The sequence below is a fragment of the Neoarius graeffei genome, chromosome 15 (assembly GCF_027579695.1).
Source record: "Neoarius graeffei isolate fNeoGra1 chromosome 15, fNeoGra1.pri, whole genome shotgun sequence".
In the NCBI taxonomy this organism is placed as follows: domain Eukaryota; kingdom Metazoa; phylum Chordata; class Actinopteri; order Siluriformes; family Ariidae; genus Neoarius; species Neoarius graeffei.
In genome coordinates, this window is record NC_083583.1 from 4,384,542 (window position 1) to 4,411,817 (window position 27,276).

At 41.8% G+C, this 27,276-nt stretch overlaps 1 protein-coding gene across 7 annotated transcripts in view; it reads right to left on the bottom strand.

Annotated features, from left to right (window-relative positions):
- sox6 (SRY-box transcription factor 6) overlaps positions 1 to 4,878 on the bottom strand; it is a 275,016-nt gene extending 270,138 nt beyond the window's left edge. For all 7 annotated transcript variants that reach the window (XM_060940777.1, XM_060940776.1, XM_060940770.1 and 4 more), the window contains exons 1-2: positions 4,510 to 4,878; positions 1,519 to 1,649 (exon numbers count right to left, since the gene is read on the bottom strand). The gene's annotated coding sequence lies outside the window, so the exon portion shown is untranslated. The remainder of the gene's footprint in view (positions 1 to 1,518; positions 1,650 to 4,509) is intronic.
- Between the last annotated feature and the right edge of the window lie 22,398 nt (positions 4,879 to 27,276).

Here is a 27,276-nt window from a genome sequence, read left to right on the forward strand (position 1 = left end):
TGACACTTTATTCACAAGCAAGCAAGTAAATTCTCTTTTTTTTCAAGGAAACACAAGAACAGCATGCACTGCTCGAGATTTCTGGAGAAATAATTCAGAACAGGAGTGCTGAGAATAATAATAATAATAATAATAATAATAATAATAATAATAATAATAATAATAATAATAATAATAATAATAATGCATTATAGTTTAAAAATAAAAACAAACCAAAATATACAATTTAGGATTAAATCATTGAACACTAAATCTAACAATATCTTCCAAAGGAAAACAAAATAAAACAAAAACCCCAGATATTTTATGAGCCTACTGAGCTTGTGATCCAAATCAAAGCCAAGACAACACCTGTAAATGTTTTAAAGAAAAGGGCAAGTCATAAACACTACAAACTCTCTGCTTTATTTATTTATTTACCCATTAAAGCACAGGAATGCTCTCACTTTTCCTCAAACAGATTTTTCTTTTCTTTGGGAATCACGGTGATGCAAATCTCTCTAATCTGATGTAATGCTTCCTAATAATCCAGACAAGATAATAACCACAAGAATGCTGTTGCTTTGCTTTATTAATTTACTGCTTTATTGCATTTATTATATTTTTCATGCAAAAAGAAGCGCGAGCCAAAAAAAAGAAAAAAGAATAAACACAGGCTGGAGAATGATACAGATGTTTTGTTTGTTTGTAGATTTATTTACAGATCGATAAACACGCGCGTGTTGTAGGACTTGCTCTGCAAACTGCATGCAAACTAAACTAAACTAAACTAAACTAAACTAAACTAAACCACAAAAAGGAAAAAAAAACAGAAAGAAAAATCCCTAAATTCATCCTGAAAGCGCGCGGAAAGAATCAAAAGGGCCGGCAGCGCGCGCGCACGTGATTATCCAATGAGAAAGATCCGGCACGAGCGAACACGGGGACACACACACATACACTCACACACACACACACACACACACACTCTCAGTCACACACACTCACTCGCACACTCACTCACTCACACTCACACACACTCACTCACACACACACTCACTCACACACTCACTCGCACACTCACACTCACACACACTCACTCACACACACACTCACTCACACACTCACTCGCACACTCACACACACACACTCACACACACACACACACACACACACTCTCAGTCACACACACTCACTCGCACACTCACTCACTCACACTCACACACACTCACTCACACACACACTCACTCACACACTCACTCGCACACTCACACACACACACACTCACACACACACACTCACTCACACACTCACACACACACTCACACACACACACACACACTCACACACTCACTCACACACACACACACACACACACACACACTCACAGTAGCCAGTCTGCAAGTGCGCTCGCGCCACAGAATGAAACTTTTAAAAAAGGGGGAAAAAGGAAGGAAGAAAAAAAGAAAAGAAAGACCTCTCTTTTCTTTTTGCAGGCTGTAGAAAAAGAAAAGTAGAAGAAAAAAAATTATGACTTACCGGCACCATATGCGACAAATGTTCCTCTCTCTCTCTCTCTCTCTCTCCGGAGCCCCGGCTACAGGAAACGGAGCGGTGTGCACAGCGCGCGCGACGGCTCGGTGTTTCCGCTCAGCCACGCGCACACAGTTCTGAAGGAGGGAAAAACGGGAGATCAATGCAGAAGAAAGAAAAAGAAATAAAATATATTTTTAAGCAGAAAGAAAGAAAGAAAGAAAGAAAGAAAGAAAGAAAGAAAGAAAGAGTTATGCACGGAGTTCGGGTGTTTGCGCTTTGGTGATTTTTATTTTGTATTTATTAATTATTTATTTATTTATTTATTTATTTTTAAATTACAGATTGGTGTCCAATCAATCAATCAATCAATCAATCAATCAATCAATCAATCGATGGATCAGGATGCATTCAGCTGTATTGGAAATGTTTCTGAGGTTAATATGCATAAATTATTATTATTATTATTATTATTATTATTATTATTATTATTATTGACATGATTTACCTTCTGCAAATGCGACAAATGCAGAACAATTGTCAGATCCCGTCACAAGTCAGTCACTCTCTCTCTCTCTCTCTCTCTCTCTCTCACACACACACACACACGCACACACACACACACGAGGAATAAAGTATGTCCATTGAGAGCCCCGGACAGGAGAGGACAGGAGATGACAGGGGGGACGGGGGGGACAGGGGAGGACAGGGGGACAGTGGAGCACATCCCTCGCCCAGTAATAATCAGGACAATGTGCTGAATCTGCGGTCTAATTATAAACGCGCCATTTGGACCTCCATTGCCGCCTTACCTTATGAGGGAAGTTGCGCACACACACAGGCACGGCAACTGTTCACAGCAGAATGCCATTAGCGGATCAGCTTCGACCCAACACTGGGACGAGCAGGGAGAGGTGGAGGAGCTGGGGGGGCTTTTCAAACAGCTCCTCTCACTTAAGACAAGAGTGTATTATTAGCCTCCCAGTTATTCTTATACACTTCTACACACACACACACACACACACACACACACACACACACACACACACACACACACACACACACACTGCACCCAGAGTTCACATAGAGCAGGGAGAGAAGTTAAGCTGCCTTTAATTAAGGTGTCCGATTGCGGCCCTGAACAACGCGGCTTCTGTTTCTCCATCAGAGTTTATTATAAAGAGACAGAGAGAGAGAAAAAATATCAACAACAACAAATTTATTTTCAGACGAAATTAATTTTATGAAACGTGTTTAATTCGCTCACAAGCCTGCCTGCATGATGCACTTCAATTACTGCACAGCTTACATTTCCCTATTATTATTATTATTATTATTATTATTATTATTATTATTATTATTATTATTATTATTGTTGTTGGCTGCGTTCCTTATAAATACTCCAGAATTCTGCGTTTCTAATTAAAATATTATCTGCTCATGTCCAGCAGTCGAGAAGTCGCTTATCAGTGTGTGTGTGTGTGTGTGTGTGTGTGTGTGTGTGTTTGTGTGTGTGTTTGTCTATAGTTCGGAGGGAAACACCCTTTAGTTGATGATGAGCTATCTCTGTCAACACAGGCAAAGTTCACACGCACTGCAAGTCAGGGTGCTCTCTTAATACCTTCACACACACACACCACAGTGTGTATAGGAAATCATGATTTTGTGTGTGTGTGTGTGTGTGTGTGTGTGTGTGTGTGTGTGTGTGTGTGTGTGTGTGTGTGTGAGAGAGAGAGAGAGAGAGGGGGGGGGATAAAAGAATACAGGAGACAAGCACGCGCACTGTTGCAGGTAACACAGTGCTATTTTCTGTAAAATGATCTTCGAGTGCAAAAATCACTTTTAAAATATTTTCCTGCTGAAGTGAGTCCTTTAACTCCCCAAACACTCCATTTACTGGGGTGTCGTTTCTATAATCTGCAGTCACCACTTGAACAAAGATCCTTAGGAGAGAAATATTGATGTTAATGCTGACGTCACTTACTGTTCAGGAGTCTCACTCTCAGCACTGCAGCTGCTTTGCATTTGTTTGTTTGTTTGTTTGTTTGTTTGTTTGTTTAGACCGACTCAGAAAGTAGTCTTGCGTGTCCAAAGTTGTGTATTGTCTCTAAATGGATGAACACTTCACTCTAATTTATGACTTATGCATTCTTCTGAGGTCAATTCCCCTGACCTCGGAGGGAAAGTGAAGCCAAGAAGAATTTCCACGCTTTTTTTACTGACCTCTCTCTCTCTCTCTCTCTCTCTCTCTCTCTCACCAGATTGTCTTAAGGACATGTACATGGACCATGTATTGTTATTATTATTATTATTATTATTATTATTATTATTATTATTATTATTCCTTTCTGCTCAGAGCCGAAAGAAGGTGGACTCTGAAGTCAGTGCGCTCTGTGCGGCGCCGGGAATGAAGAGTACCGCTCTGTGGACGGAAAGTGAAACTGCTTCCTGAGCTGAGGAAGTTATCAGTCATCCAGATAACCACGAGATGCCTTTTTAACCAACACAGGGGGGAAAACTGAGTTTTAAAATATTTCACAGCCTGTAAACTGGTCCGTGGAAAGGTTTTGGTGATGTTGGTTCTTTACCGGCTGCGCGTAAATCAGGTTATAAAGGGGAAAGAAAAAGGAAAGACTGGTCAGTAGGCGTGAAGGAGAAAGGTGAAACTTCACTTCACTTCAACTCACTTCACTTCATTAAAAAAATAAGAAAAGAAAGAGAAGGCGTCCTGGAAGCGGACCGAAGAACCGGAGCGCGACAAGTTCAACAGAGCAACAGCACCGCGATAAACAACATCCCAACAACAACAAGCAAACACGACACCCTCATGCCAAACACATACTTGAGCCCAAGTTCTCCCTGTCATGTTCGTGTCATGTTCTCCCCTGATAATGACACAGAACAAGATCGCAGCATGGGTTCGGAGAAAAGGCGCAGAAACGCGCGACGCGAACAACAGGTTAGAAAGAAGAAAGAGAAGAGAAATAAAAAGTTTACCTCGATATGAAGCACGCGGGTCAAACCTCAGTCTCGGTGTCCCACGTCGTATCCCGACTGGGTATAAAAAAAATAAAAATAAAAAATAAAAAAACCGTACAAAAAGCAAAGAAAGATGTGCCTGTCGGTCTGCGCGTGTGTCTGCGAAAAAACAGAAACTCAAGTGGAAAGCGGAGCGCGGCGGGGACACGAACTTACAACTGTCAACAAAAACGAGCTACGAGCTGCGACCAAATTGTCCCCGCTGGTGTGCAGAACAGAAAACAAGGACAGAAGAAGAAGGAGACGAAGAAGAAAAAGACGTCGGAGAGCTGCTGTCAATCTTGGCAATCAATGTGCGCGGCCATGTCGCAAGCATTCAAAGCATTTCCCGTCGTGCAACATCAGAAAGTGAGTGAGTGGCCAGGGGCATTGATGTGAGCAAGGCAAAAGAGGCAGGGCTCCCCCTCCCAGACAAGAGAGAGAGAGAGAGAGAGAGAATAGGCGTCTTCAGCAGGGAGGGGTGAAGGAACAGCGATTGTGGCCTCTCCAAAAACGCGCACATGATGCATGAACTAAATCAATGAATGCACGGTCAAGTCTCAGGATTAAAGGTTCCACAGGGGTGCTTCGGGTCGCCTTAGCGAAAATCTGAAGCACCTTTGCAATAAGAGTGGAGACTGGAGACACTCGGAAGGGTCGCGACAACATGGAGAACTCTTTCAAGAACCTTCTGTTTTAGTAGCCTTTAAAGTTCTGTGAAGGTTTTCAGAAGAAGTCAAGATCTTTCCTGAAAGTGAACTGAGTTTAATATCAGGGTCATAAAACACAAAGTAGGAGGTTAGGAGGGATGTTCTGTCATATCATAATAATGCCATAATTAATTTTATGTTGAAGAAGTCGGCAATGCTTGCTTGCCTATCTATCTATCTATCTATCTATCTATCTATCTATCTATCTATCTATCTATCTATCTATCTATCTATCTATCTATCTATCTATCTATCTATGTGAGCATGTCGGGCTTCAGGTGTGTACAGAGGATTAACAGACTTGACTCGGGTTGCTCGAGGCTATTGATGTATTGAATGATGACTAGCGCGCTCGCGTGCTCACACACACACACACACACACACACACACACACACACACACGCGAGCTAAGGTGACAAAAACGGCCAAGTTTAAGCCGAGATCATTTACAGTTTCGTCCTTTAAGCGATGATTTTCGAACTGATCCATGTTTCTCCATTTACTGGTGTCATTTTATATGAGCAGAAAAAATTACTGGACTGGAATTTGCGAAAATGCAAAACATCACTGTAATTATCTGATGAATTAAGTGCATGGCATCAATTAAGCTTTTAAGATATAAATTAAAAAAAATCCCGACGCTTCATCATTAAGCGGCTTTAATAATGAGCTGTAAAGTTCAGGTCAGAGGGCAGTGTCTGTGAGATTTTGCACAGGTGTCGTGATGTGAACACGGGCATTAAACCCCTGTGCATTTCACTGTGTGTGAGTTAAAATGAAAAAACAGAACATGATCGATTGCTTGCGTCACACTGAACCCGATTTCGTTTGTCGAATCTGCTGGAGACTCACTTCAGCACAGCACCAGAGATGGTTTGGTTTGGTGGATTTTATAGCTGGTCGATTTTTGGAAGGTTTTTATATGTTGAAATGTTAAACCTTACACCCAGTTACACCCTTTATCCAGGAGCACACTTAAAATATTCTGTAAAAATGAATTACAATCTAATTAAAAAAAAATATACAGTGAAGTCTTCTGTCCAACTTCTCCCTGGATTTTATTCCATTCCTGTACCATGTGCTATAAAATGCACAGATTGGAGTGTAAAGATAAATTTGGAACAACCAGGTGAAATCAATAGCAGGCCGTCAATCATCTGGATCACATTTGGATCGTGGAAGTCCTTGTGGACTGGGCTGTGTGTCAGGGTAAAGAAAGAAAGAAATTGGGAAATAAATTTCTCAAAAGAAGTCTGGATAGTAGGTTAGAAATCTAAAAACAATTAATGAAGCAAAATAAAATAATACTACTTATAATAATAATAATAATAATAATAATAATAATAATAATAATAATAATAATAATAATAATAATAACCTGTAGAATAGAAAAGAAAAGACAATATAGAATGGAAAGTGGTACTTACAATGAGAGGGAGAGATGCAGAAGAAAATGACGTTTTGTTAACAGAAGAGTCACACAGGGCTAAAGAGAGAGAGGGGAGAGAGAAAGAGGGAGGGAGAAAGAATGTGTGTGTGTGTGTGTGTGTGTGTGTGTGTGTGTGTGTGTGTGTGTGTGTGTGTGTGTGTAGAGAGAGAGAGAGAGAGAGAGAGAGAGAGAGAGAGAGAGAGAGAGAGAGGTCCTTTTACAACATCTCACATCATCATCATCATCATCATCTATTCTCCGGCTCTTGTCTTTCATTTACCCATTTTCACATTCCCTTTGTTCCTGAGAAGAAAAAAGAAAAAGAACTAAAAAAAAATCACATCCACGCGTCACATCTCCGTCCCCCAGCTTCTATGAGCAGCGAAAGAGAGAAAAAGAGAAGATTAATTATTGACACCGAGCACTGACTTCAAGGCAGCACGGGTTTTTTTTTTCCCCCTGCAAAAACTTTTCCTCCTCTGCTCTACAGCTCAAATTCACAAAGTCACAAATTACAGGAAAACAATACATGCTTTTTTTAATTATTATTTTTACTTTCATCCTGTTCCATGATCATGAGGATGAACTCCACCTCTTGGACCTTCATGTCGTAAATCCAAGCGACTTTTGTGAGATAAACTCTTTCTCAGTGAAAGAAACTTGAAAATTAAGGGGGGTTTATTAAAAAAAAAAAAAAGACTTTTAAAGGTGGACACAGTGATCTCAAAACCCTTTGTAAGAAGGCTCCTGTAGGCAAGAAAGTGCAAAATATTTTGGTTTTGGAGTATCAGAGCTCACACAGCTCTCTAGAATAAACCTACTGATGGTGTACCTACTGATATACTCACTAGTATGCTAGTATAGTAGTGTGCATTAGGATTATTAGTAGTAGGCTATTAATAAATAATCACTGTGACTGTTTATTACAGCAACATATCACATTTGTAGGCTAACGTTGCTCGTTTTGAACTGCAGGTCTCATTTGATTATTAAAACTAACAATAATAAGAGTAATAAGAAAAAGAACAATAAGATTTAAAATATCCCATGGACCTGTTTTTGTTTATTCAATAGGAAAATATGTTTTTTTAAATCACTTTTTTTAATAATTGTCGGTAATTGTTAGTGACATTGAGATTCGACTAAAACAACATTTGATTGAGTTAATAAACCTTTTTTTTTTCCTCCCTGATTTCAGGTATCGTGCCTGGAATCTAGCTATCTATAGACCTCACACGCCACCTATGGGTCAATTCCGGAACTGCAGTTTTGTTCCAGGCGTTTTTTTTTTTTTTTTTAATCTTTCATGTCTAAGAGATTTCTGTTCGTGTTTGTGTCAGCAGTGATGCTTTTTGGGTTGAAAAGAGAACACAATATTTATTTATAAACAGAAATATGTATTTAGTTTGCATTTAAAAATGTACTCTGTGATGGAAGTCCTTTATTCATCAGTAACCAGATAATTAACCATCCTTCTGTTAAAATATAGAAAGTTGATGTTGTTGTTGTTGTTGTGGGCAAACAAATCACTATTTCCCTTAAACAGAACAGGTTGCCTGAAGAACATGGTTAAGAAGCCAAGAACCAACAATGAAAGGTTTCTTTAAGGGTTCTCTGGATTATTATTAACCCTTAGAGTTCTTCAGTTGTTGCTCTGAGGGAATGTTCTTGGTAGAAACCTTCAATACAGTCTTCTCTGTCAGATTTCCAAGTAGACTACTTTTAGGAAGCTAAAGACCCTTGACTTTCCAAGGAACCTTCAAGGAACAGTCAGAAAACTACCAAGATAGATAAATGATAAACAATTGACAGGTTCCAGGTGGAGAAACTAATGAACAATAATTTGCCATTTGTAGATCACACTTAAGTAAACTCTTTTGTACCCTAACGACCCTCTAGGCTGCTAACATTGTTCAGACCCACCCGGCCTCCAGTGACCTGAACACCTACAGGATGACTGAGAGGGTCAATGATCCATATGACCCCAATGATTCTCCTTAAAGTTGCTTTTGGTCCACTAGAGGATAAATACCTGGAACATTAAATTAACACTAGTCAGACAGAACTGAAGAAGCCTTTTGGATGAGAGCTAAAACTTCTTCAAGAATTTCAAGCAAGTCCAGTTGCCTTCTTTAGCACCTACAGTTTACGATGACCTGGATGACTGAGAACCTTCACAGACAAAAAATGAGGGTTCCTCAAGCATCCATTAAGCATTCACTGGATAGGAAGGGCTTTTCGGTTGTCCCTCTGTGGGAATGTTCTTTGGAGAAGAACGCTATGACAGTGTGAATGAATCAAAAGGGCTGATTGCACAGAGACCCATTTCAGGAAGTTATGGATCCTTAAAGAAACAGTTAAAGAACGATTTCTTTGTTCAAGTTAGTACCAAGACAAATAAATGTTAAATATGTGTGATATTTTATTATTTAAAAATCAAGCATGTTGCATGAGCAAAAGCTGAAACACTGCTTTAAACAGAAATGCTTACAGTAGAATAAATAAATCAATAGCCTGGTTTAGTGATAATTGTAGCAAATGTAGTGGAGCCACACGAACACATCGAGCTTCAGGCAAAATTGAATAAATAGAGAAATGTCACAAAGTAATTTGGGAATAGCCTTGAGCAAGTGAAGAGCACGAAATCCAAAGCAGCAGGGACCAGAAATCGAGAAATGGGGGGGCTGAAATTATGAGGCATCTCTTACTCCATGTCTTGTTGAAAAACATTGCTTATCCAAAAACTGGATGCATACATACAGTCGCTTCTGTTTTATTTGTCGTGTCTTCATGAGACTCCGCTGTTCCTGTACGGATGGGACGTGTCCTACCTTCTGAATAATTTTAAAAAGCAGGAGGTCATTACTGGTCTTTTAAGGCAGTAATTAAGGGATTCTGAGGCACCAAGGCAGAGGGTTTAAAGCCTACAGGCCTGGTCTGGAAGAATGTTCCCATCCAGCTCGTTAAAGAACGAGGCAGCATGCATCTCATTAGCATATCGTGAAATGCTTTGATACGTTGCGAAATGCAAAAGCCAGCTCTATTAATATTTCAGAAGGGCCTGCATAAAAATCAACATTTTTGTTACATTAAATTAACACGTGTTCCTCTCGCATTCTGCATGTTTAATTAGGGTGAGCTCTCGTGTCAGAAGGAATACGAAGAGCGCCGCGTGATTTGTTGTGATTACTCGGGAACAGTGAAGAACCCTTCACGAATATATTTGTCTGCTACTTGCAAAAATGCCTTGTATGGACTTTGCTCAGGAAAAGCTCAATTACACAGATGGTAAGAGCTGAGAGGGAACCGTGAAAGTTGGTGTGTGTGTGTGTGTGTGTGTGTGTGTGTGTGTGTGTGTGTGTGTGTGTGTACAAGCAGCACAGAACATATACACACAAACACTGTGCTTTATTCACAAACATTCACAACTCTTTGGTTGTTTCCCCATCAGAAAGTGGTGCACGCAGAACCCATAATGATCCAAAGAACCCTTAAAGAATCCTTGAGGAACGCTCTTTGTTTAAATGTTCCAAGACTAATTGTGAAACTCCTGACAGGTTCTCTGTATTAAGAAGAAAACCATTGGCGTTCAGGACAGGTTCACTGGATAACGAAGGGTTCTTATCTTCTTGAAATACAGAACCCTTAAAGTTCTTTATTTGTCCCTCTGGAGTTGTTGTTTGTATAAATCTACAATAAACTGGTTCCACATCCAAAAAGATTCCAAGTAGACCACTTTTAGCAAGCTCAGGAAACTTAGTTATTCAAGACCCCCTTAAAAACCCCTTAAAGAACCACCAAGATAGAAAAATATTAAACTTCGGACAGGTTCTAGGTGTTAAACAAAAATAATGAGCAATAATTTGGAGTTTGTATCATACACTTACCGAGTTAATACATATCAGCTACTCTCTGGGGGAAAAATGGTTCTTCAAGGGTTCTTTGGACAAAGAACCAGACAACATTGTTTTTGATTGAAAAAGGTTCCAAGTACAACCATATTGGAAACTGAGATCTCTTAATCATCCAATGAACCTTTAAAGAACCCTTCAAGGTCACTTTTTTGAAGAGTAGCACAAGTTCAAGGGAAGATAAACAAAAAACATCTGACAGGTTTGAGCTTCTACAGTTATAGAGTCTTAGGGGGGAGAAAGGTTCTTCAAAAGGTTCACGGGATAATTAAGCGTTCTTAGCTTCGAAAAAAGGTTCTACTTGGAACAATTTCAGATTTGTTTATTTATTGTATGGTTCTGCAAAGAACATTTAAAGGTTTGAAGAACCCTTAAAGAGATTCTAATTTTTTAATGTTCTGTTAAGAAGTGAAGAACCTTCAATACACTGTAATATAAATGATCTGGGGGGTCTTTGAGGGTTGTTTATTTTTTTTAAAAAGATTTTAACTTCTTTCCTCAGCTGTCCATCTGGAGAAACCCTTAAAATGTTCTTTGAAGAACCCTGCAAGTTCTACAAGTGAGGGTTTCAATATCAAAAAGGGTTGTAATACAGAACCTCTTTAGGAAGCTAAGGACCTTCAATTCATTCGTAAAGAACCATTGAGGAAGAGTTAGAGAAGAAAATAATAATGAGCAGCAATCTGGAGTGTGTCTATGTACACTTATCCAGTTAATACACACACACACACACACACACACACACACAGAGAGAGAGAGAGAGAGAGAGAGAGAGAGAGAGGAAAAAAGAAAAAGGAAGAAGAGTGTGTTAAGTGGATAATTCTTAGCTTTTTAAAATAGGGCTCAGAAATTTAGAACACTGAAATGTTCTACAACCCCGATTCCAAAAAAGTTGGGACAAAGTACAAATTGTAAATAAAAACGGAATGCAATGATGTGGAAGTTTCAAAATTCCATATTTTATTCAGAATAGAACATAGATGACATATCAAATGTTTAAACTGAGAAAATGTATCATTTAAAGAGAAAAATTAGGTGATTTTAAATTTCATGACAACAACACATCTCAAAAAAGTTGGGACAAGGCCATGTTTCCCACTGTGAGACATCCCCTTTTCTCTTTACAACAGTCTGTAAACGTCTGGGGACTGAGGAGACAAGTTGCTCAAGTTTAGGGATAGGAATGTTAACCCATTCTTGTCTAATGTAGGATTCTAGTTGCTCAACTGTCTTAGGTCTTTTTTGTCGTATCTTCCGTTTTATGATGCACCAAATGTTTTCTATGGGTGAAAGATCTGAACTGCAGGCTGGCCAGTTCAGTACCCGGACCCTTCTTCTACGCAGCCATGATGCTGTAATTGATGCAGTATGTGGTTTGGCATTGTCATGTTGGAAAATGCAAGGTCTTCCCTGAAAGAGACGTCGTCTGGATGGGAGCATATGTTGCTCTAGAACCTGGATATACCTTTCAGCATTGATGGTGTCTTTCCAGATGTGTAAGCTGCCCATGCCACACGCACTAATGCAACCCCATACCATCAGAGATGCAGGCTTCTGAACTGAGCGCCGATAACAACTCGGGTCGTCCTTCTCCTCTTTAGTCCGAATGACACGGCGTCCCTGATTTCCATAAAGAACTTCAAATTTTGATTCGTCTGACCACAGAACAGTTTTCCACTTTGCCACAGTCCATTTTAAATGAGCCTTGGCCCAGAGAAGACGTCTGCGCTTCTGGATCGTGTTTAGATACGGCTTCTTCTTTGAACTATAGAGTTTTAGCTGGCAGCGGCGGATGGCACGGTGAATTGTGTTCACAGATAATGTTCTCTGGAAATATTCCTGAGCCCATTTTGTGACTTCCAATACAGAAGCATGCCTGTATGTGATGCAGTGCCGTCTAAGGGCCCGAAGATCACGGGCACCCAGTATGGTTTTCCGGCCTTGACCCTTACGCACAGAGATTCTTCCAGATTCTCTGAATCTTTTGATGATATTATGCACTGTAGATGATGATATGTTCAAACTCTTTGCAATTTTACACCGTTGAACTCCTTTCTGATATTGCTCCACTATTTGTCGGCGCAGAATTAGGGGGATTGGTGATCCTCTTCCCATCTTTACTTCTGAGAGCCGCTGCCACTCCAAGATACTCTTTTTATACCCAGTCATGTTAATGACCTATTGCCAGTTGACCTAATGAGTTGCAATTTGGTCCTCCAGCTGTTCCTTTTTTGTACCTTTAACTTTTCCAGCCTCTTATTGCCCCTGTCCCAACTTTTTTGAGATGTGTTGCTGTCATGAAATTTCAAATGAGCCAATATTTGGCATGAAATTTCAAAATGTCTCACTTTCGACATTTGATATGTTGTCTATGTTCTATTGTGAATACAATATCAGTTTTTGAGATTTGTAAATTATTGCATTCTGTTTTTATTTACAATTTGTACTTTGTCCCAACTTTTTTGGAATCGGGGTTGTATCTGTCGCCGGATATCAAAAAGTAAAACTGTTTTTCGAACACTATGAACTGCTTTTTATCCATGAAATTTAAATTAAGGTAAAAATTAATGTGAAAATTTATCTCAGAGAGAATGAAGTTAATTCCGAATGCTAGACTTTTGAGAAAGTGTGAGTGTTTTAGCATTTAGGGAAAGTGCTAGAATAGTTTTTTTTTTAAAATAAACTTTGAAATTATCTTTGACAATGTGGAACTTTCTAGATAACTTCAGGTGACGTCTTTGTGATTTTTTCTCTGCTAGTGCAGCGTTAGCATTGATAGCACCTTTTATTCACAGGTTTATTTCTTTCACACGATAATAATCCCGTGTGTGTGTGTGTGTGTGTGTGTGTGTGTGTGTGTGTGTGTGTGTGTTTATTTATTTATTTATTTACTTCTGCTCTCTTAATTATTAATGCATTCCATAATTGAGAAGATTACAGACAGACATTATTTCCCTCCAGGAGCTCCAAGGAACCTTGAAACTCGACACAAAAGAAAACATACAGTAGGTTTATATTTTGAGAAAGAAAAGAATGCACTCATTGTGCATGCGAAAGAAATCATTATTATTATTTTTATCAAAGACATTTTCCCCCTCCATCACCTCGACCCATAAGCCTTGATCTGTATGGTTCTCCCAGCGAGGCAGCCGTGGGCTCTCGATTCTTTTCAGCATTCTTTTCTAACATTGCTAAGTTACGCTCATAAAAAGGAGAGAAAATTACAAACTGCAAGCTATTATGTGGCAGGAAGTAACAAAAAAAAAACAGGAGAATGTCAGTGGTTGGAAAAAGCAATTCATTAAGAGATTTTGTGTAGATTCTAAGACTTTAGAAACGTTTTAATTACAGATAAGATCTACTTGGGAGGGACACGTGCGGGGCGTGTTTTATTATTTTCTTTAATGACATAATAATGGTGAAGAGTAGCACGCTGTTTGAAGCTGAATGGCCCAGAACATTATCATTAATCTGCATCTGCGTTCGGTTACAAACTGTTAAAGAGTCGGCGCAGACGCTAGAAGGACTGGCGTAAGAAGAGCTTCCTCAGACAAAACATTCAACTCACCTGGTGAAGTTCAGATGGAAAGATTGGAACACTGAGTTCTCTTTTTACAACAGCAAAGCAGCTAATACACAAATGCCCCCCCCCCCCCTAAGATCTTGCTTGTATGTGTACAGTTGTGTTCAAAATAATAGCAGTGTGTTTAAAAATGTGAGTAAAGCTCAAAATCCTTATAATAGTTTTTATTTCCATGCATTGGGAACACTGCACATTATATTCTACATCAAAACATGAAGAAAAATGTATCAATATTTTAATTACTTTACAGAAAATGAAGAAAAATGAACATTGGGCTGTTCAAAAAAATAGCAGTGTCTGCATTTTTCATTACAAACTCCAAATATTTACTGTATAAACTGAAAAAATCTTAAGGATTTATTATTCCTGTGAATCACTAAACTAATATTTAGTTGTATAACCACGGTTTCTGAGAACTTCTGGCACCTGTGAACAGGTATTCCAGCCCAGGATGATTTGACAACATTCCACAATTCCTCTGCATTTCTTGGTTTTGCCTCAGAAACAGCATTTTTGATGTCGCCCCACAAGTTTTCTATCGGATTAAGGTCCGGGGATTGGGCTGGCCACTCCATAACTTTCATTTTGTTGGTCTTGAACCCTGATGCTGCTCGCTTACTGGTGTGTTTGAGGTCGTTGTCTTGTTGAAACACCCATTTCAAGGGCATTTCCTCTTCAGCATAAGGCAACATGACCTCTTCAAGTATTTTGATATATGCAAACTGATCCATGATCCCTGGTATGCGATAAATGGCCCCGACACCACAGTAAGAGAAACATTCCCATATCATGATGCTTGCACCACCATGCTTCACTGTCTTCAGAGTGTACTGTGGCTTGAATTCAGTGTTTGGGGGTCGTCTGAAAAACTGTCTGCGGCTCTTGGACCCAAAAAGAACAATTTTACTTTCATCAGTCCACAAAATGTTTTTCCATTTCTCTTTAGGCCAGTCGATGTGTTCTTTGGCAAATTGTATCCTCTTCAGCACGTCTTTTTTTTAACAGTGGAACTTTGCGGGGGCTTCTTGCCGATAGATTAGCTTCACACAGGCATCTTCTAATTGTCACAGTACTCACAGGTAACTTCAGACCGTCTTTGATCACCCTGGAGCTGATCATTGGCTGAGTCTTTGCCATTCTGGCTATTCTTCAATCCATTCGAATGGTAGTCTTCTGTTTTCTTCCACGTCTCTCTGGCTTTGCTGTCCATTTTAAAGCACTGGAGATCATTTTAGCTGAGCAGCCCATCATTTTCTGCACTTCTTTACAGTATACGGTACGTTTTACCTCTCCAATCAACGTTTTAATCAAAGCACACTGTTCTTCTGAACAATGTCTGGAACGACCCATGTTTCTCAGGTTTTCAGAGAGAAATGGATGTACAACATGTGCTGGCTTCATCCTTAAATTAGGGCCACCTGACTGACATCTGTTTTTTCACAGAATGAATGATCTCACTAATTAAACTCCGCACTGCTATTATTTTGAACACGTCCCTTTCACTTAATTATTCGATTACACAGACTCGGGAGCATGCATATCATGAATGTTGGGTCTGTTGGTTTTCTATGACTCTACTACACCTACTGGTAAATTATTTGCCATGTAGTAATATAATTTCCACCAAAAACAGTGATTGATCTGGTTAGTCGTGTTGGACTGCTATTATTTTGAACACAAGTGTATGTAACAATCCACAAATGCAAGTCTGTGTACTGAGAGAGTTCCAGGACGGGGAAGTTTGGCTCTTCAGCTACAGCAGAGTCACGCCAGTCAGTCACATTACGGCTCCCGATAGGTTTCATTTGCAAATACTTGGTGATGACAAACCAGTAGCATCACCACCAATTGTGTGATGCACTGTGAATGTTCTCCGAGCTTCGCAAGTTGTTTTTTGATGCATCTCCGCCTCATGAGTGGCCAAAAACATCATGAAAAATTTCAATGCATTCATTGAAATTTAGAGGCGATGTTTTCGTTGGCGAATACTCGCAGATGGGGTTGGGGAAACTTCCCAAAGCTCGAGGAAACATCACCACCAAACACCTCATTTTCATCGCAAAGCATCGCAAGCTGTAGCATGACCATAGTCTTAGCGACATCATTAGCGCTACATTTTTCATGAATATCACTTCTGACTTAAAATATGAAAAAAATGGACAAAGCGATGCCAATTTCACCAGATGCACCTTTAACAGGAAGGTACAAAATCATCGTGAGCTTGTTATCCAGCTCACCGACGTGCTATCAGTGTGTGTGGGTTGTTTGTTCAGGAACAATTTCTGTTCACGGAGCCGAAATAAACAAATTTGGCTGTATTGTGTCCAAAACGTCACTCGATATTAACTTCTTATTTATAAAACCATTGTATAAAAGCAATATTGTACACAAAGCAATAAATGTTTTGTTGTAATTAAATTCAGAGTAAATCACAAGCTAGTTAATGACATTGGGTGTTTATGAAGTCTATGGTTTAAAAAAAAAAAACTCAACCTTGTTAGTTATTCAAAAGCAAAATGCAACAAAGAAAACTTGTTAAAAAACAAGAAGGACACTCGGTAGAGTTCATACGGCCGCCAAGTCACAGATCCGGATTTGCGTCAAAGTCTAATCAGTTGATTCTTGGACCATTGCTCAACTTGGATCAAAATTTCATCAAAATCTGTGTTCACTACTTTTTGAGTTACATTGAGAAAAGACAAACAAATGGAGGAGAAAACATAACCTCCTCCTCCTCTAATACAGTTGAAGAAGAGAATAAAACTGTAAAGTCAAAAGTGACTTTTTGTACAATTTTGGTCAGATTTTTCTTCCGCACACAAAAAGTTGCACTTTGTAAAATAATGACTTGACACTGGTGGTCTTATGTACTGCAGAGACCAAAGATGGCCGACAGAGTCTGATCAAAATTTCAGAGTGTGAGCGCTACTCTGATGTTCTTCCAAAATCCACCAGCAGAAGGGAGGATGGTAATCTCACAGGACAGCAATGATCCCAGGCTTGTAGTACTCGAGTCTGACTCATGCCCTAATTTTAAGGATTTGAGCACTGATGACTTGGACTCGGACTCGTGTGTTAACTGCATTCGGACTCGTAAATTGGAGATGAGGACTCTGATTTTTTCTTTATGTTTTTGTAATATGCCACAATAATTTGGCATAAGATATTTATATTTATAGCTACATTAACTTTTATACTAATTTCATGCAAGAGAACGCACATTCACCTGTTCATACGTCATGTTCAGGAACAAACTAATGTTAATGGCGCTAAAATTTCTTCCAATTATTGATTATGGTGATGTGTTATATATGAATGCCTCTGCTCAATGCCTCCACAAACTGGACAGTGTGTATCATGGTGCTCTTAGGTTTATTACAAACTGTAGAGCTCTAACTCATCACTGTCTTATACAGCAAAGTAAACTGGCCATCTTTATATGTGCGTAGGCTCGGCTATTGGTATGTGCTAATTTACAAGGCTATTCTTGAGATGACTCCATCTTACTTGTCATCACTTTTAATCTTGAATAATAGGGCCTACAGTCTTCGCTCTCAGGACTTGTTTCATTTTACTGTTCCTAAGGTGAGAACAGAAATGGGAAAGAAAGCTTTTAGATTTTCTGCTCCAAGTACATGGAATAGTCTGCAAGCAGAGCTCAAACTTCAAAGTCTGGTATCTCTGAATGCATTCAAATCCATGATAAATTCCATTACATCCAGGCTTCAGGAGTGCAAATGTTTTATTGGAGAGCAAATATCTGACTAAACCTTGTAAATTTACTAGTTTTGATTTTGAACTTCAGGTTTTGTCTGTTTTGATGTGACGATGTAATTATGTTTTTGTTTGTGTTGATGTGGCGATGTGATGATGTTTTGTTGTGACGATGTGATGGAACTTCATGTACTGCCATTCTTGGCCAGGTCTCCCTTGTAAAAGAGATCGTGATCTCAATGGGACAAACCTGGTTAAAATAAAATAAATAAAATTAAATTAAATTTAATTAAAAAATGCCTGGAGAGAACGCCGCTAGGATTGTCTGCTTTGCTTATACAGACTTCTCGTGCCGTGGGAAAAAATGCACTGCTATGTGTTCCATATGTAGAAGAACTATCGAGGAGACGACGGGGACGACCTCGAACTTCAATCGCCATTTGGTAAGACTCCACCCAGAGAAGGAAGTGATACACTATGTTCATTGCCCTGTTGATAGTGGGCGGGGCTTGCTGAGCGATGAACAAGCTTTTTGTCTGTAGCTTGCTAACTAAAATGGGGCAGTCGAGCAGTAACGTTAGTCCAACACAGTAGCAGAGACGCTTTCACATAAAGACAGCAACAGCCACCGTCACATGGTGTCATGCTCCGCTCCGGACATCCACTCCTGAGATTACAAATCTCACACGCCAGCGCTGATCTGAATCCGGAACAGGAATTCCTTCATGCCTGCATTCACTTCCTGGTTTTCTCTACTGTTATAAAAACACTGTTCTCAGACAGGAACTTTGCCAGAATGTCTCGCTTTGCTTCTCGCCGTTTCTGTGCCTCTGTTATGTTTCATGGTTGTTTGCTCAGGCTCATTTTTCTATTTCATGGTTTTTTCACTAAGGGTTTATTCTAGTTCATGGTTTTTTGCACTAGGTTTTTTTTCTTGTTTTTGTTTTTTTGTCCTAGCATTTTTGTCCTTTCTTGTCTCAATGCTCATTGATTATGGAGCTGCAACCTCTGACCTTCCCCACAGAACGCTCCCGGGTGGCATATATCATCACGCTCCTCACTGGCAAAGCCAGGGAGTGGGGAACAGCGGTCTGGGATGCCAACACTCCCTTCTGCTCCTGTTTCAAAGATTTCTCCAAAGAGATGAGGTGAACTTTCAACCGCTCTCTGTCTGGCCGGGAGGCCACTACGGAACTTATGGAGCTGTGGCAGGGGTCCCGGTCTGCCTCGGACTATGCCATCGAGTTCCGGACATTGGCGGCATCATGCGGTTGGAACGAGAATGCTCAGGTTGACGCGTTCCTGCATGGCTTGTCTGACGTTATTAAGGATGAGCTGGTATCACAGGAACTGCCATTGGACCTCTCCAGTCTCATGGACCTCGCCAACCGCATCGATGCCTGGATCCAGCAATGGAGGAGAGAGAAGACCTGCCCCAGCTTCACCTCCTCTCCACCTCCCGCCTTGTCCATCGAACCTATGCAAGTAGACCGGGTACGGGTGTCAGTGGAGGAATGACAACACTGGCGGAGCACAGGGTCCTGTTTCTACTGCGGTCAGTGAGACACACCTGCCAAGCCTGCCCACTAAAAGGACAAGCCCCACCAGTGAATCGAGGGGCCCTGGTGGGCAACACTCGGAACCAGCCCCCTGTTGAGCGACTGTTACTCCCTGTCATCATTAGCCACGACAACCAGCATCACCATCTCCAGGCCTTCGTCGACTCAGGGTCAGACAGGAACCTAATCTGCCCCACCACTGCCAAGCGTCTGGGAATTCCGCTACTCGCCCTCGACGTCCCTCTCACAGTCCTGACACTCAATGGCACTGGCTTGACCACCATCACCCACCTTACCGCCCCGCTCACCCTGAGGATTTCTGGTAACCACTCAGAAACCATCCAGCTCCATGTCATGAACAACCCCCACATACCCATCATCCTAGAATTACCCTGGTTAATGCTGCAAAACCCTCACCTAAACTGGGCCAATAACACCATCCTACGCTGGAGCCATTCCTGCCTAGCTTCCTGCCTGAACTCTGCTCTGCCTCCCACTAGACTACCGCAGCCTCCAGCCAGCAAGTTTCCCGACCTCTCTCATGTGCATCCGGAATACCTGGACTTAAGACTTGTTTTCAGCAAGACCTAAGCAGTGTCTCTCCCTCCTCACAGACCCTATGACTGCTGACTTGACCTCCTGCCTGGGACAGGACCACCCAAAGGGTGACTCTACACTCTGTCTCCCATCGAAAGGCAAGCTATGGAGAAGTACATCTCTGAGTCTCTGGCAGCTGGGATCATCCGCCCTTCTTCCGCCCCAGCAGGGACGGGGTTCTTCTTCATGGATAAGACAAGACAAGTCGTTCCACCCATGCATTGATTATTGAGGTCTCAACACCATCACAGTCAAGAACCGCTACCCACTACCACTCATGACTACGGCCTTTGAACTACTCCAGGGAGCCAAGATATTCACCAAGTTGGACTTACGCAATGCCTACCATCTTGTCAGGATCAGGGAGGGGGATGAGTGGAAGACGGCCTTCAACACCACCACTGGCCACTACGAGTACCTCGTGATCCCTTTCAGCCTGACCAATGCGCCCGCAGTCTTCCAGGCACTCGTCAACGACATCCTGAGGGACTTTCTCAACATCTTCATTTTCATGTACCTGGATGACATCCTGATCTTCTCTTGCTCCTTGGAGGAACATCGGGACCACTTCCGGCAGGTCCTCCAGCGCCTGCTAGAAAATAAGCTATATGTCAAGGCGGAGAAAAGCGAATTTCACCAAAGCTCTGTCTCGTTTCTGGGGTTCATCATCTCCCCAGCTAGGATCCAGATGGACCCCCTCAAGCTTGAGGCAGTCACTGACTGGCCCACCCCATCCTCGCAACGAGAGCTCCAGCGTTTCTTGGGATTTGCCAATTTCTACAGGCGCTTTATCCACAACTTCAGCACAGTGGCCGGACCTCTCACAGCTTTAACCTCGACTAAGACCTCATTCAATGGGGGGAGGAAGCAGAGAGAGGCTTCTCCATGCTCAAGCACAAGTTCACCACAGCACCCATTTTCACCATACCTGATCCCACAAAACAGTTTATCGTGGAGGTCGATGCTTCCGAGTCTGGGGTCAGAGCCATCCTCTCCCAGAGGGCCAACGATAACAAGGTCCACCCCTGCTCCTTCTTCTCTCACCAGCTGTCCCCTCCTGAACAAAATTATGACATCGGCAACAGAGAGCTGTTAGCCATCAAGCTAGCCTTAGAGGAGTGGAGACACTGGCTTGAGGGGTTGTATCTCCCCTTCCTCATCTGGACTGACCACAAGAATCTGGAATACCTCAAATCCACCAAATGCCTAAACTCACGGCAAGCCTGATGGTCTCTCTTCTTCTTCCGTTTCCAATTCATGCTCTCCTACCGCCTAGGCTCCAAGAACAACAAACCCGACACCCTGTCAAGGATATTCTCTGCCTGCTAGGAGGAGTCTAGTATGCCTGAAACCATCCTCCCTCCATGCTGTCTGGTGGGGGCCGCCCTACTTGAGGTAGAGACATTGGTGCAGAAGGCCCTGGAGCAGGACCCCTGAGAAGGTAACTCAAGCAACATACCACCTAACCATCTGCTTGTTCCCTGTTCTGTGTGAACCCAGGTGCTGCAGTGGGGTCATGGCTTCAAGTTGGCTTGTCATCCAGGAGCTGCTCGAACCCTGGCACTCATCCAACAGCGCTTCTGGTGGCCATTCATCAAGGAAGATGTCCAGGAGTTCGTGGCAGCCTGCGGCACATGTGCCCGGAACAAGACAGCCAATTGACCCCCTTTCAGGCCTGCTAAGACCCCTCCCGATTCCTCATCGACCCTGGTCTCACATCGCCCTGGACTTCATCACAGGACTCCCCAACTCAGGTGGCAGCACATGCATCCTCACAGTTATTGACCGGTTCTCCAAGACAGTCCATTTCATCCCTCTGCCCAAGCTTCCCACAGCTAAAGAAACCACCAAATTACTCATCCTTCATGTTTTCCACCTACACGGACTCCCCACTGACATCGTTTCCGACCAGGGTCCTTAGTTCACTGCTCAGTTCTGGAGGGCCTTCTGCAAACTCATCGGGGCCTCCTGTAGCCTCTCCTCAGGATTCCATCCTCAAACCAACGACCAGGCAGAAGGGGCGAATCAAGCTTTGAAGATGGCACTCCGGTGCATGACGTCCAGGGATGCCGCTTCTTGGAGTAAGTACTTACCTTGGGTCGAGTACACTCACAACACTCTCCCTTCATTTGCCACAGGCCTCTCGCCCTTCCAGTGCTCCCTAGGTTACCAACCACCACTCTTCCCCAACCAAGAGGAGGTGGTCATCGTACCCTCAGCCCAGACCTTCATACACCACTGCAGGAGGACATGGGCATTGGCTCAGAGAAGATTCATTCGCTCCACCCTAGCATCCAAGAGGCAGGCTGACAAACACTGCTCTAAGGCACCCACTTACCGGGTGGGGCAGCGAGTCATGCTCTCCACGCGCCATCTGCCACTCAGAGCCGTCTTCCGCAAGCTGGCACCCAGATACCTAGGACCCTTCCTCATCAGCAAGGTAATCAATCCATGTTCCGTCAGACTGGCATTACCACTTACCATGCGACGTATTCACCCCACTTTCCATGTGTCACAGCTTAAACCTCTGGTCTCTAGTTCTTTGTTCTAGACTTAGACTTGACTCAGACTTGAACACTGGGAATTTGAGACTGGACTCAGACTCAAGGTTTAGTGACTCGACTACAACACTGGATGATGCGAAACAATAACGAGCCATGCTAAAAAAAACCTCCTTATGAACTCCAGTTCTGATTGAAGAAGAAGAAGAACAACAACAACTTTATTCATCACACACTTGTGAAAGTCCTCTCTGCATTTAACCCATCTGAAGCAGTGAACACACACATGCACACATATGAGCAATGAGCACAAACACAAACCCAGAGCAGCCATGCTAATAGCGCCCGGGGAGCAGTTGGGGGTTAGGTGCCTCAATCAAGGGCACCTCAGCCCAAGGCCATCCCATATTAATCTAATCGCATGTCTTTTGACTATGGGGGAAACCCATGCAGACACGGTGAGAACATACAAACTCCACACAGAAAGGCCCCTGCCGGCTGCTGGGCTTGAACCCAGAGCCTTATTGCTGTGAGGCAACCGTGCTAAGCACTCACACCACCGTGCTGCCCAGATTAATGATGTGAGCAGATGCAGACATTCTCTTTAATCACAGGTCTCTCGTAAGAGGATCTTCATCACATCGTATAATCCGACCGGGAGAACTTGCTCAATCACAGAGACCTAAGAACAGATTTTACTGGGATCTTGGAGATCCTGATGAGCAATAATATGAAGCGAGAGCTGAACCTTCAGAGTGAAACAGGTCGTGATTCATAATTTGGTGAAAAGAGTCTTTTTTTTTTTTAAATCACATTAATGCAGTAACTCTCCTGTAGAGAGCAGGATGGAAGTGAAGTTTAAGCGGTTACTCCATAGATGAGCTTTACTATTCGTTACAGATCGTCAGTGGAAATGAAGAGTGATTCTGGAGATGAGACAACCCCCCACACACACACCCCACACCCCCCGACATCTTATTTATTCTTCATTAAACAATTTTGAAAATATCAAGGCTTTTTTCATTATGCGATGGCGGTGTTGCTATGACATATTCGAGAGCTGCTTGAATATGCGGGTATTATGTGTAAACGTCATCAACATGAATATGACATGCAGCAAGGACTCGGATGAGAGAATATGAGAGAAATGTTTCCTTAAAACATGGCACAGAGAGCCAGAGATCTCCATCGTCACTCACTCGCGTAATGAGTGATTTCCGATGCGTTTCGTTGTTGATAAGTGCACAGTTTAGCAGATGTTAACTAGCTTAAAATGTGAAACTAGACACTTGGCCCTTGTTAACCAGAGTCATTAAACGAACACATGCCGATATTTCAATACAAACACATTTAATGGAGGTGAATTAGAACACAATTGCAGGTTTCATTTAAAGATTAAACAATTTATTTGTGACACGGTGACTGGCAGAACCGCCGGGTCAGCCTTCTTAATTTTTCACACAACACGGCGAGAAAAAGCACGGCTAACACTTTTGTTTCTCGCACGCCAGGCCCTCGAGTGTTCTTTGTCTCTTTCTGCCTTAATGCGAAGTGAAAGGTGCAGCAAAAAGGCTTCCCTGAGTTAAATGGAATGTTAGATCAAACAAGGGCCTCGAGGGCATTTCACCTCAGCCGTGTTTACAAAAAAGCCTCCCACGTACCGTTTTCTAGCAGCCAAGAGTTAATGGAGCGTGACAGAGTTTCGTCATTTTGTTGAACGGAACACTTTTTTTTTTTGACATGCTAACAGGCTAAGCTAATCAGATCTTTACCGTATATCAAGCAGACACAATCTGATGTTTTGGATCATCGTCTGACATCCAAAAGAATTTATAACAAAACTCTTGAAGGTATTCACAGCGTGGTTTAAATAATGCAGCCTCACAGCTCGTGTGAAATCAGCAGTGATAGAAGAGCAGTAGATTATTATATCAGTGCTAGCGTTTGTATTCGCTTCAGCTTGACACATCCCTGCCGTGATGGAAAAATAAAAACTGTTTGCCTTTGAATGGAAGCGGAGTCAAAAAGGAATGAAATAAAGCCTAAGGAGAGGATTTCTGATCACACACCATGTTTAAACACAGCCTGATACTGTATTTTAGTTTATACCGGAGTGTTATTTCTCAGATTAGAAGAAGGTGGGGATTAATTTGCTATAACATCACGACTCTGACAATAGTTCCAGCTTCAACATAAATCACAGGTTTATATTTTTGCGTTCATCTTAATAAGTTACACGACAACGTCTTTTAATAACAACTCATTCACAGGGACTTTATATAACGGACGCACGACATAATTCTTTCATGCTGCATTTTTATCTTATTAACTACCGAAAGAGAAAAAAGACAGACTGGTGCATGAACAACTGTCTATAACTGCTATTATAGATATTTATTCTCTCCACATTCACTGGATATGAGCAATCATGTGCTCTGATTGGCTACTCTACTACTAGGATATCAGCTCATATACCGTGAGTAGAGAAAAACAAAATGGCGGAGCATGTTGCTGAACCAACCAAGGACGAAATAAAAACTATTTGAAAACAAAACCCCTAAAAATACAAAAAATAAAAAGCAACAAAATGTGGAATGAAAGCATTTGATAGTAAGAACGTGTCTTTTTTTTTATTTTTCAAGAATTATCACATTTTTCACAAATTGCTCCTGTCATTTCGCCGGTTTGTTTCCATTCTAAACGGAAATTATTTTGTTGGCCTTTTTGTATAAAGTTTTTATTTATCGAATTTGCAAAAAATAAAAATGCTCCGGGCGGCACGGTGGTGTAGTGGTTAGCGCTGTCGCCTCACAGCAAGAAGGTCCGGGTTCGAGCCCCAGGACCGGCGAGGGCCTTTCTGTGTGGAGTTTGCATGTTCTCCCCGTGTCCGCGTGGGTTTCCTCCGGGTGCTCCGGTTTCCCCCACAGTCCAAAGACATGCAGGTTAGGTTAACTGGTGACTCTAAATTGAGCGTAGGTGTGAATGTGAGTGTGAATGGTTGTCTGTGTCTATGTGTCAGCCCTGTGATGACCTGGCGACTTGTCCAGGGTGTACCCCGCCTTTCACCCGTAGTCAGCTGGGATAGGCTCCAGCTTGCCTGCGACCCTGTAGAAGGATAAAGCGGCTAGAGATAATGAGATGAGATGAGATAAAAATGCTCCATTTCTCAAAATCCAGTGAAAGTGGATAGAATAAAACAGTCATTCCACTCAATCTTGGTGCTATGCACCTCGTTGACGATCAGCTCATGCCAGCAGCACCTCCGTCTCAATCTCACCAAAGGAAAAGAAGTGATTGCTGAGTTTGTTTTCTTTGGTCCGCACCACTGAGAGGAACGACAATTTGGGGCCAAAGAGATTCTGCACAGGAGAAAGAACAAATAAAAAAAAACTAGATAGAGACTGGAACTAAAGTCCAGTGTTGTAGTCAAGTCACTAAACCTCAAGTCCAAGTCCAGTCTTGAGTCCCCAGTGTTCAAGTCAGAGTCATTAAAGAAAATTGTGAATCGAGTCCGAGAACAAGACTCCAACCGCACTATGTGACGGTGTCTGTTGCTGTCTTTATGTGAAAGTGTCTCTGTTACTGTGTTGGACTAACGTTACTGCTTGACTGCCCCATTTTAGTTAACAGGCTAAAAAGCAGATAAAACAGATAAAAAGCTTGTTCATCGCTCAGCAAGCCCCGCCCACCATCAACAGGGCAAATAACATGAGAGAGGGTTAACACTAGCTAGTTCATCACTCAGCAAGCCCCACCTGCTATCAATAGAGCAATGAACATAGCGTGTCCCTTCCTTCTCTGGGTGGAGTCTTACCAAATGGCGATCGAAGTTTGAGGTCGTCCCCGTCGTCTCCTCGATAGTTCTTCTACATATGGAACACACAGCAGTGCATTTTTTCCCACGGAACAAGAAGTCTGTAGAAGCAAAGCAGACGATCCTAGCAGCGTTCTCTCCAGACATTTTAGTGCCATTAATGTTAGTTTGGTCCTGAACATGACGTATGAACAGATGAATGTGCATTTTTTTGCACAAAATTAGTATAAAAATTAATGTAGATATAAATATCTTATGGCAAATTATTATGGCATGTTACAAAAACATAAAGAAAAAATCCGAGTCCTTGTCTCCAGTTTACGAGAACTGAACACAGTTAATACACGAGTCCGAGTCCAAGTCATCAGTGCTCAAGTCCAAGTCAAGTCACAAGTCCTTAAAATTAGGGCATGAGTCAGACTCAAGTACTACTAGCCTGGCTCATGTATGACTCAATTTTGTGGAATAACTGTTAGTCACTGCCTAAAATATTATGAAAATATTATATGAGCAAAATATTTGTAATGGCACAAAATCAGCCTGAATAGAATAATATGAGCGCACAGCCACAGACTACAAAGGGCAGCACCATTAGGACTAATGACCATGCACCTGTTCCTAATTAGAGCGCAATCACAGCACACACATATTATATATATATATAAAACACACATACATACCTTTGTGTGTATGTATGTATGTTATTTATATATATATAAGGACTCTGAGTAACACACAGACTTTGTGAAAGCCTTGTATTTTGTGTCACTTTTCTGGTTTTGACCCTGTTTGGGTCTTTGGACTGTGAGTATTGTATTCCTCTGATATCCTGTCTGTGTCTCACTCCACCACTTTCCACTCGGCCTTTTGTCTCCATTTTGGATCTTTTTGCTGGTGTGTTTTCAGCCATCAGTAACAACGCAGAAAA